The sequence below is a fragment of the Micropterus salmoides genome, unplaced genomic scaffold, assembly GCF_014851395.1.
Source record: "Micropterus salmoides isolate LMB-PRFRI ecotype aquatic unplaced genomic scaffold, ASM1485139v1 Ms_hic_scaffold_7, whole genome shotgun sequence".
Lineage (NCBI taxonomy): Eukaryota > Metazoa > Chordata > Actinopteri > Centrarchiformes > Centrarchidae > Micropterus > Micropterus salmoides.
Genome location: NW_024044459.1, coordinates 38,233,837 through 38,244,536, shown reverse-complemented (window position 1 = coordinate 38,244,536; position 10,700 = coordinate 38,233,837). Strand labels below are relative to the sequence as shown.

Sequence of the window (10,700 nt, the reverse complement as noted above, 5' to 3'; positions counted from 1 at the left end):
GAGAGACAGGTGGAGACAGACAGGTGGGGGGACAGGTGGAGACAGACAAGTAGAGGACAGACAGACAGACAGGTGGAGACAGACAGGTAGGTGGACAGACAGACGGACGCACAGGTGGACAGACTGAGGGCAGAGAGGTGGACAGGTAGTGAGGTAGGGGAGCAGAGACAGGTGGAGACAGACAAGTAGAGGACAGACAGGTGGAGACAAACAGGTAGAGGACAGGCAGACAGACAGGTGGAGACAGACAGGTAGAGGACAGACAGGTGGAGACAGACAAGTAGAGGACAGACAGGTAGAGGACAGACAGGTGGGGGGACAGACAGACAGGTGGAGACAGACAGGTAGAGGACAGACAGGTGGAGGACAGACAGACAGGTGGAGACAGACAGGTAGAGGACAGACAGGTGGGGGGACAGGTGGACAGACTGAGGGCAGAGAGGTAGACAGGTGGACAGGTAGTGAGGTAGGGGAGCAGAGACAGGTGGAGACAGACAAGTAGAGGACAGACAGACAGGTGGAGACAGACAGGTAGAGGACAGACAGGTGGGGGGACGGTGGACAGACTGAGGGCAGAGAGGTAGACAGGTGGACAGGTAGTGAGGTAGGGGAGCAGAGACAGGTGGAGACAGACAAGTAGAGGACAGACAGACAGGTGGGGACAGACAGGTAGAGGACAGACAGGTGGAGACAGACAGGTAGAGGACAGACAGACAGGTGGGGACAGACAGGTAGAGGACAGACAGGTGGAGACAGACAGGTAGAGGACAGACAAGTAGAGGACAGACAGACAGGTGGAGACAGACAGGTAGAGGACAGACAGGTGGGGGGACAGACAGACAGGTAGAGGACAGACAGGTGGGGGGACAGACAGACAGGTGGAGACAGACAAGTAGAGGACAGGCAGACAGGCAGAGGACAGGCAGACAGGCAGAGGACATACAGACAGGTGGAGGACATACAGGTGGGGGGACAGGTAGCTATTGTATTATTTATATACACAGGTAGGCAGATGCGATAGAAAGCTTATTGGCTGTCTTCCAGGGGCTCCTCCCCCCTCTCATCCGTGTCGGCCAATCCCCTGTGAGGAGGGGCGGGCTCTGCGGGCTGGGGGGAGGGATGTGAGGAGGAGGCGGAGGAAGAAGAGGAGGAAGAGGAGGAGGACAGGGAGAGGGGGAGGTCTGGGGGTTGTTCAGTCTGTAGCCTCCCTCCCCCATCTGCCTCGCCTCCCATCAGCCCCTCCTCCGCCCGCCCCCCGCCCCCTCCTCCTGCTCCCCCACGGGACCCAGCGAACTGCAGGTGAGGCAGGAGGGCGGCTGGCGCCTCCTTCTCCCTCTCTCTCTCCCCCGCCGCCTCCCTCTCGCGGCGTTCAGCGTACAGCGGAGCCTCCAGGCCGAGGTAGGAGGCGCTGAGCTGCCGCAGGTCCAGCTCAAAGGGGCTGCCGCTGTGCTGCGCTTCTCCTCCCTGACCTCCCCCTCCTCCTGAGCCTCCTCCTCCCCTCTTACCCTTGCGGGGGTGGGAGGAGCCGGAGGCGGGGAGGCTGTCGGGGAGGAGAGACTGGATCTTTGGGAGCCAACGTTTCCGGACTCTGCGGGCGTTGGTGCACATGTCGGCCGCGATGACGTTCATCTCACTCTCCTTAAAGTTAGGAGCAAAGTTCTGACAGTACACTGAGGAGGAGGAGGGGAGGAAGGAGGAGGTGGGGGGGGGGGGGGGGGGGGGGAGGAGAGGAAGGAGGAGAGGAGTGAGGAGGAGGAGGAGGGGGGAGAAGGAGGAGGTGGGGGGGGGGGGGAGGAGAGGAAGGAGGAGAGGAGTGAGGAGGAGGAGGAGGGGGGAGAAGGAGGAGGTGGGGGGGGGGAGGAGAGGAGAGGAGAGGAAGGAGGAGAGGAGTGAGGAGGAGGAGGAGGGGGGAGAAGGAGGTGGGGGGAGAGGAGTGAGGAGGGGGGGGAGGAGTGATGAGGAGGAGGAGGGGGGAGAAGGAGGTGGGGGGGGGGAGTGAGGAGGAGGGGGGGAGGAGTGAGGAGGAGGGGGGGGGGAGTGATGAGGAGGAGGAGGGGGGAGAAGGAGGTGGGGGGGGGGAGGAGTGTGGAGGGGGGGGGGGGGGAGGAGAGGAGAGGAAGGAGGAGGAGGAGTGAGGAGGAGGGGGGGAGAGGAGTGTGGAGGAGGAGGGGAGGAAGGAGGAGGAGGAGTGAGGAGGAGGGGGGAGAGGAGTGTGGAGGAGGAGGGGAGGAAGGAGGAGGAGGAGTGAGGAGGAGGGGGGGAGAGGAGTGTGGAGGAGGAGGGGAGGAAGGAGGAGGAGGAGTGAGGAGGAGGGGGGAGAGGAGTGTGGAGGAAGAGGGGAGGAAGGAGGAGGAGGAGTGAGGAGGAGGGGGGAGAGGAGTGTGGAGGAAGAGGGGAGGAAGGAGGAGGAGGAGTGAGGAGGAGGGGGGAGAGGAGTGTGGAGGAAGAGGGGAGGAAGGAGGAGGAGGAGTGAGGAGGAGGGGGGAGAGGAGTGTGGAGGAAGAGGGGAGGAAGGAGGAGGAGGAGTGAGGAGGAGGGGGGAGAGGAGTGTGGAGGAGGAGGGGAGGAAGGAGGAGGAGGAGTGAGGAGGAGGGGGGAGAGGAGTGTGGAGGAGGGGGGAGAGGAGTGTGGAGGAAGAGGAGAGGAAGGAGGAGGAGGAGTGAGGAGGAGGGGGGAGAGGAGTGAGGAGGAGGGGGGAGAGGAGTGTGGAGGAAGAGGAGAGGAAGGAGGAGGAGGAGTGAGGAGGAGGGGGGAGAGGAGTGTGGAGGAGGAGGGGAGGAAGGAGGAGGAGGAGTGAGGAGGAGGGGGGAGAGGAGTGTGGAGGAAGAGGGGAGGAAGGAGGAGGAGGAGTGAGGAGGAGGGGGGAGAGGAGTGAGGAGGAGGGGGAGAGGAGTGTGGAGGAAGAGGAGAGGAAGGAGGAGGAGGAGTGAGGAGGAGGGGGGAGAGGAGTGTGGAGGAGGAGGGGAGGAAGGAGGAGGAGGAGTGAGGAGGAGGGGGGAGAGGAGTGTGGAGGAAGAGGGGAGGAAGGAGGAGGAGGAGTGAGGAGGAGGGGGGAGAGGAGTGAGGAGGGTTAGCTATACAGTAAAAAGACATAAATCCATGAGTCAGACTGTGTGTGTGTTTCTTTATGTGGTGTGTTCTTTATGTGTGTGTGTTCCTTATGTGTGTGTTTCTTATGTGTGTGTGTTTCTTATGTGTGTGTTTCTTTATGTGTGTGTTTCTTTATGTGTGTGTGTGTTTCCTTATGTGTGGTTTCTTTATGTGTGTGTGTTTCTTTATGTGTGTGTTTCTTTATGTGTGTGTTTCTTTATGTGTGTGTGTTTCTTTATGTGTGTGTGTGTGTTTCTTTATGTGTGTGTTTCTTTATGTGTGTGTTTCTTTATGTGTGTGTGTTTCTTTACGTGTGTGTGTTTCTTATGTGTGTGTGTGTTTCTTTACGTGTGTGTGTGTTCTTTATGTGTGTGTTTCTTTATGTGTGTGTGTGTGTGTGTTCTTTATGTGTGTGTGTTTCTTTATGTGTGTGTGTTCTTTATGTGTGTGTTTCTTTATGTGTGTGTGTTTCTTTATGTGTGTTTCTTTATGTGTGTGTTTCTTTATGTGTGTGTGTTTCTTTATGTGTGTGTTTCTTTATGTGTGTGTGTGTTTCTTATGTGTGTGTTTCTTTATGTGTGTGTGTGTTTCTTTATGTGTGTGTGTGTGTTTCTTTATGTGTGTGTGCGTCTCACGTTTCACGGTGTTTAACACTCGGTTGTCCAGCGGCTTTCGGCTCGGATCATTGGTGGAGGAGCGGATTCCTGTCCCACAGCTATTGGCCAGAGTGTTTCTATGGAAACCATAACAACCCAATCAGCAGCAGCTATACTGACCTTTACACCCCCCCCCCTCTGAATTATGTAAAGCAGCAGCCGGATCAGGAAGCTGCTCGCCGACTCTCAGAACTGGAGTAATTAACACGTGGCGTCTGCTGATGTCACACTGTCTGGGTGTGACACGCGGGTCGATGACGTCGCCTCTGTTTGGTTCATTTTAAAAACTGTTGTTTACAGGTGTTTACAGGAACACGCAGGTAGCTCAGTATTAAAACGTAAGAGGACTCCAGTGGCAACCTGTGAAACTCTGGTGAACTCGAGCGGGAAGCTTCTGGTCTACAATAAGAAGCCGATGCTGAAGTCCCTGAAACCTGCATTCTATTGAAAATCCAGCAGGGGGCGACTCTTCTGGTTGCAAAAAGAAGTCGGGCTCCATTAGAAATAATATTAAAATGTTTCTACTTGTCAGCTGATTTATTCCCTCAGTAAACACTTTCCTGATGAGTTTCTGGTCTCAGTCGCTAGTTTCAAGTCTTCTTCAACACAGCATGATGTTCATTTAGTAAATTATGGTCCCATTTAGAGGAACAGAGACCAGGAAGCAGGGGAGGCTTTAGGGCGGGGTTATCTATGATTGACAAGTCATTACCATGGTGACCTGTCAATCAGGCTAGAGGCGACTCGAACCCTCGGCACTGTGTAAATTTAACCAGCGCCGCTGAAAAAGCTTATCGGGAGTCGGCTGTTCACTTTCTCTGGTGAGCACATTTAGTTTTAGGTCTGTTGTTCGCTAGACAAACTTATCAGCCAGTTAAAATGACCGTTAACGTGAGTTACAGATGCACTTAGCTAAGCTAGCTAGCTAAGCAAGCTAGCTAGCTCCGCACACGGCCGTTTGCTCTGCCGTATCGTCACAAAACATGTTCACCAGCTCACCTGTCAAAGAACGTAGCCAGCAGTCTCCTGAGCAGCACCTTGTGTTGACCCCGGCACAGAGGTGACAGTTCATCAGTTGACCCCGTGTCATGAACACACCTGAACCTGAACGTACACACAAAACATCAGAGTATTACTCATCTCTCGGCCTCTCTCAGACAGTTTTGTGTTTTAGTGAACACATTAGTTACTTAAAGAACAGGGAAACAAGAGCTGTGTCTCGGTGTTCTGGTGTCCTACCTGCCACCAGCTCCACCTTCTCTCCCGGGTCGCCCTCGGTGTAGAGCGACGGGTGGCAGCGGTACCCGATTTGACTAATCAGGCTAGCAGGGAGGGCCATGTTGTCCCGACCAACCAGCACGCAGGGCCGGCGCTCGTTAGCCAGCGGGAGGGACAGCATCTCCATCTTTTCTTGGACTGGACCAATGAGAAACGGAGAGGCAGGGTGTTCAGCATGACGTCAAAAATATAAAACAAAGTTATGCTAATGCTACGAAAGTCTAATTTATACTTCTGGGTTTATGTAAAATGCAACCACACACACAAGAACGGCGCTTGGTTGGCTTGGTAGCATCGCATTTCCTCCGAGCTTCCAGGCTCCGTGCTTCTAAGTCTGTTTTACTAGCGGCCAAACAAGCGGCTGTAACACAGTGGATACCTTCTTTTGAGCGCCACAACCCCCGTGAAATGAGTAAGTTTGATCTGATTTGAAAAGTCTAGAATAGCCACGGTTATTATTTTATCCCCATTCAGGTTAGCATAGGGCTAACCCGGAAGTTAACTGGCTCGGCCAGTAAAGGTCTATTCACTGGAAGCTAGAACGCTACCGCCAGTTAGCATTTTGGGGGTGTAACTGCAGAGCAATTCAGACACCAACGCACAAGTAAAAATACGTGGCTACATGAGTCGCTAACTAATCAAATGGAGCTGGCTCTGCTCTTAGTTTGCAAGTGAGGACTGCAAATTGCAGCTTCAAAGACATCAATTTACCTCGGAAGTCGGAAGTTAGAGCTGGGAATGATGCCACACTCCAGTTCTAGTTACAAGTTGGAAAACCTTGCGCGGCCAGTCGTTTACAACTAGCCAGGTTAGCCATCGTTACCAGCGGCAGTTGTTAAAAAAATATTACACGGTATTTACGCATACTAAGCAGCAACATGTCCACAAATAGCAGTTGGACAGCACTTTGTGTAAAATTTGAGACACAAGTACACAGAAGAGCTAAGAAACAGTGTAAACTACACTAACTGTTGATACACGGAGAAGCCATCTTGTATCAAGATGTCGGGGGTAGAGCGGTTCTCCCGACTTTTCTCCCGACTTTTCTCCCATTTGGTTCACTTTGAAACTCCACAAGTAAAGAAGAAGATGTGGCGAGGGTACAGTACCCGGGATGTACCCATCGGGACAGCACGTGTGTTGAAATGGTTGCTTTTGTTGGAGACAGTACCACGGGGTATCCTGACGAGCGGACAATAAGCCTGACTTTACCGCAGAACTTTTCCCAGGAACCAGAACCATTCTGTGAACTTACCTGCGTTTTCACCACAGGAACTAGGCACCACATTTTGTTCCTATGCCAAAGCTTCTGAATCTCTTTTGCTCTTGTTAGACAGCTGATGGTGTAGAGTCATACAGGACTCGAGGGGAGAGAGAGGGGGACAACATGGAACTAAAGGGACTTTTTGGGGGTAAAATACAGACCCCAGAACGTAATTTAGACCCTGATCCCTGAAGTGGAAACGGGTTCCTCCAAAGGTCCCTAGTTCTGGGGTAAAGTTCCTGCAGTTGAAACGTGGCGACGAGGGAGCTCATGAATCATTATGGATCACATGCATGTTTCTGGCCACCAAAACCTTCCCTGGTCCGGGGGATAGGATTTCTGAGGGGCCTGGAGCTATCAGGACGGAACATCATTGGTCAAACACAAACCTCTCCTTGACTCCAGTATCCATATAAGGAAGAAGGAGTTTTATTTTATTAACATTAAAATGTTCTGTAGATGGCTTCCTGACACATTTTTAAATAAGAAACTGGAGTAATTTGCTAAATCTTCACGGTTCTTTAGATGTTGCTCAAACACAGACGGTAATGTGTGAAAGGGGCTTTTAGTTCCTAGTTTCCTGAAACTATTTGTACAGCAGGAGCAGGTGTTTTAATGTGTGTAAATGTTTCCAATTCTTCTGGATCTCCAAACATCACCAGACTGACCCAGTTTGTTCTCTAAACCGTCTCTGAGCCTTTGAATCTGTCCCCGGATCAAATCTGGGTTTATTGACAGATCACCACTGAGATTAGTTTTGTGCTCACTTTGTAGTTTTGTGTTTAATGAACTGATGACGAGCACAGCTCGATGGGATTGGCCCATGATGTAACTTACTGTAGGGGTTTCCGGGATGTCCATAGATGTGTTGGTATAGTCCAGGGTGCACGGCGTTCCCGTAGTAATCCTCCTCCAGCTCCTCCTCGGTGTGGGGATGAGAGGGAGGGGAGTCTGTGGGAAGGCTGGAGCCTCCTGGACTGGACCGCCCCCCCGCCTGCCAGCAGGTAGGACTGCAGCCCCGACACCAAGCTTCCACCTGAGCCCAGGTAACACAATGCGCTGCTCCTGGAGGACTGGAGGTCCCCTACAATGTCCACTCTGAGGACAGAACAACAAGGACAAGTTGGACCAGGAGGAGACAGATGATGCCTGCTGCTTTAGATGTTTGATTTTATGTCAGAGGTCTAAGTTAGAGGTCTTCACAGGTCCTAGATACGGAGCCCAGACCCGGGACCAGAGTCAGTCTAGGTCCAGATTATGTTCAGTCAAAGACTGGAGTATAGCTGAAATTAAATGAAGTGCTGTCCAACCATGTCTACATGACCAGATGTAGTCCATGACCAGAAGAACATGTTCTTACGTGTTTGTCAGCATGTATGGTCATAAATCTTCAGTGGCACGTGAACCCTCACTGACACCGATGACAATTTACTCAAAAGCATAAAAGTATCATTTGGGTTTCTAGCGGTTCTGAATGGCCAAATCTAATTATCCTTAGTTAGTCTGACTGTCCTCAGGTCTCTCTCAAATCAGGTTTCCCTTTTTCTAAAATTAATTTATGCACTTCAGATGTGGGTCATTTTTCCACAGGTCCTTTTTGAATTAGGTTTCTTTTTTTAACTGTTGAATTTGTGGTCACTATGGAGGAGGAGGAACAACCTGTTAACGAATGAGTCCCTGTTTTGTCTCTATTGCTGACACGATCACGAGCACGATTCACATTTCAGACCACGGTTTTGTGCTTTTCTGCTGAGTTAAAGTTGGAGCGTGGTCACAAACCAAGAACTGTAGCAGAGGCTGGCAAATGTGACCTATCATCATCGTTTCCTGCAAAATGATTTCACATGTCAGCAAACTCAATACCGAGCTCGCCAAATTCGGACTTCTGTACTTTAAAGCTCGGACTTGGCAAGTTCGGCTCGGGAGTACGGACTCCCAAGAACGGAAGCAGCAGCGGACTTGATGACGGTGCATTCTGGGATATCTGGCTATCCGAAGTCCACACAAGTCACCACCGAAGCAGGCTCGGTAAAACGGGCGGAGCGAGAACACACCCGGGTTTTGACTGTACTAGATGCGGACTTGTGAATTGGAACAGTACTTTGGCTGCGACTGAGGATGTTTCACAAGAACAGACAAGAACGCAGACTGAGGAACAGCACAGGATCCAGATCTCCTTTACCAAAGCAGTGTTGTGGTCGAACATAAAGGAAATCTTCTACTAGAAACACATGGAGGATGATGCAAATCCCTGAGACACAGGCCGCTGCATCCCGTTCAACTTTAAGCGCTGAAATCAAGGTAAGTTGGTTTCACTATGCAGGGTTAGGGTTAGGCCCGCCAAGACCTGGAGGGACTGTTTAATGATTCAGCTATAATTCTAAAGTTTAAAACATCAGATCTACCTTTTTTGCAGTTTTCAATTATTCCCACAAAAAAAACTTTCACAATCTTTTAGAACTGCTGCTGCAAAATCATTCGTTCACTAAAAAGGTCCTGGAGGGCCTGGGAAATGAGCGGAGAGGATGAATGACACAAGGTCCTCTCCAGGCCTGAACAAGGAATGTTGTGATTACATGGTCAGCATCCCAAAGGCTGGGGGCGGCATTATTTCATTCACACTGAAGCATGTGTGATTTTCCTCTCATTAATGCGTTTGTTCTTGTGAATTACTGGATCATTTCAAAAGATCTGGGCCTTGAAAAAGGTTTTCAAACTAGCTGGTTAACACATGCTGAAGGGGGTCAAACGTAGACATAGATCTGAAGTGAACTCCTGTTTGTCCTCACCTGGCCTCCTCTCCTGCTGCTGCTCCTCCTCCTCCGTTCTCCTCAGCAGGAGGAGTGTCGGCTCGCTCCTGTTTGATCCGGCTGACGGCCAGCAGCAGCTCCTCTGGGCTCAGGGACGGCTGGTCTGGACTGGCCTGCTGCAGCTGGGGGCCGCTGTGCTGCTGCTGCTGCTGGGCCGTCGGGGTGTCGAAACCCCCGAGCTCGTCTGCTGAGGTTGTCTGTAACACATCATAGTGTTTAAATAAAATTAAAAAGAGACGCTAATATACTGGAGAGCACTGAAACGTAGAACACACAGAATTCACATGTTCCTGTGTGGCCCGGAGAAAACTCTGACAGCAGCCTCAAATTTAAAGTGTGTTTAGCTGCAGTTCCTCTAATGGCCACTAGATGTCGCTGAAATCAGACTGGAGTTCAGCTCTCAGCAGATCACTGAGCTTCTTCTACGGTCAGTCAGAGTTTTACAATCAGTGCAGTTACTTTTACTTTTTACCAAACTGTCTTAATTGCACAAACTTGCGGCGTGTTGTGCTCGTTTCAACCTGACGAATGCTACCTTTGCTCGTACGAAAGAGAAAATACTAAACACAAGATGTTCTTTAAAACCAGATCTATGATTTCAGGATTTCCAGGCGTCTCAGCCTGTTTTTGATCAGCATGGTTACTGAATTCATCCCAGAAACTGAGAGTTTTCTCTACACCCTAATCTTTGGCTTCTTTATCAAAGAAGCAGATATTTTCTAACACAGTTGTTCTGATGATTCAACAGAAGAGAACGTGAGAACGTGACGCCACTTTTACTGCAGCGACACCGGATTCCACATAACACACCTGAGAGTCGCAGCACAGAGGCGAAGAGGAGGAGGAGGCCTTCATCATCATCAGCTCCATGCCTCGCTCCACGATGTTCTGGATCTGCAGGTACCCGGCGGTGTACATGAGCACCAGCTGTTCGCTGGCGGCCATGCTGAGGCGGCCCGTGTAACAGAAGGACAGAATCTGCTGGAAACACGTCGGCGTCACCGAGGACGGCAGCTCGAACACCGCCTGGGAGGACGAGGAAGAGGACGAAGAGGAAGAGTCAGCTGCAGAGCTGAACAGGTCTCTGAAGTACAGCGAGGAGGCGGCGAGGACGGCCCGGTGCGCCTTGAAGGCCTGACCCTGCACCAGGATGGAGACGTCGCAGTAGTGACCAAGCAGGCGCTGCTCGTTCAGGCTTCCCAGCACGCTGCTGCCGAAGTCCGGGATCTCCACCTGCAGCAGCCCCTCTGACATGTTGGACGCCGTCGGTCCAGAGGAGGACGGGACAGGAAGCGACTGAGGGTTCAGACCAGCCGGTGATCCTGACCAGCCAGAGTTCAGAGCGTTTAAGTGTCAGGGATCCTGCAGATATCGCCTCCAAAACGTTTCAGATCCATGTCGTTGTGGAGGAAACAGGGATGTCAGAGGTCAGAGCAGGGGGAGGCAGAGAGAGAGGAGGTGGTGTTGAGTCAGAGCAGGAGGAGGAGACTGAAGATCATCAGGATGGAGGTCAGCGCGGCACAGTGACACAGCTGGAACAAGAGGAGGGAGGAGAGAGGAGGAGACAGGAGGGAGGAGAGTGGAGGAGAGAGGAGAGAGGAG

The 10,700-nt window shown here is 51.8% G+C and overlaps 1 pseudogene; it reads right to left on the bottom strand.

Moving 5' to 3' along the window:
* Nucleotides 1-889: 889 nt before the first annotated feature.
* The window catches only part of LOC119891553, a 14,429-nt pseudogene continuing 4,618 nt past the window's right edge, over nt 890-10,700 (bottom strand).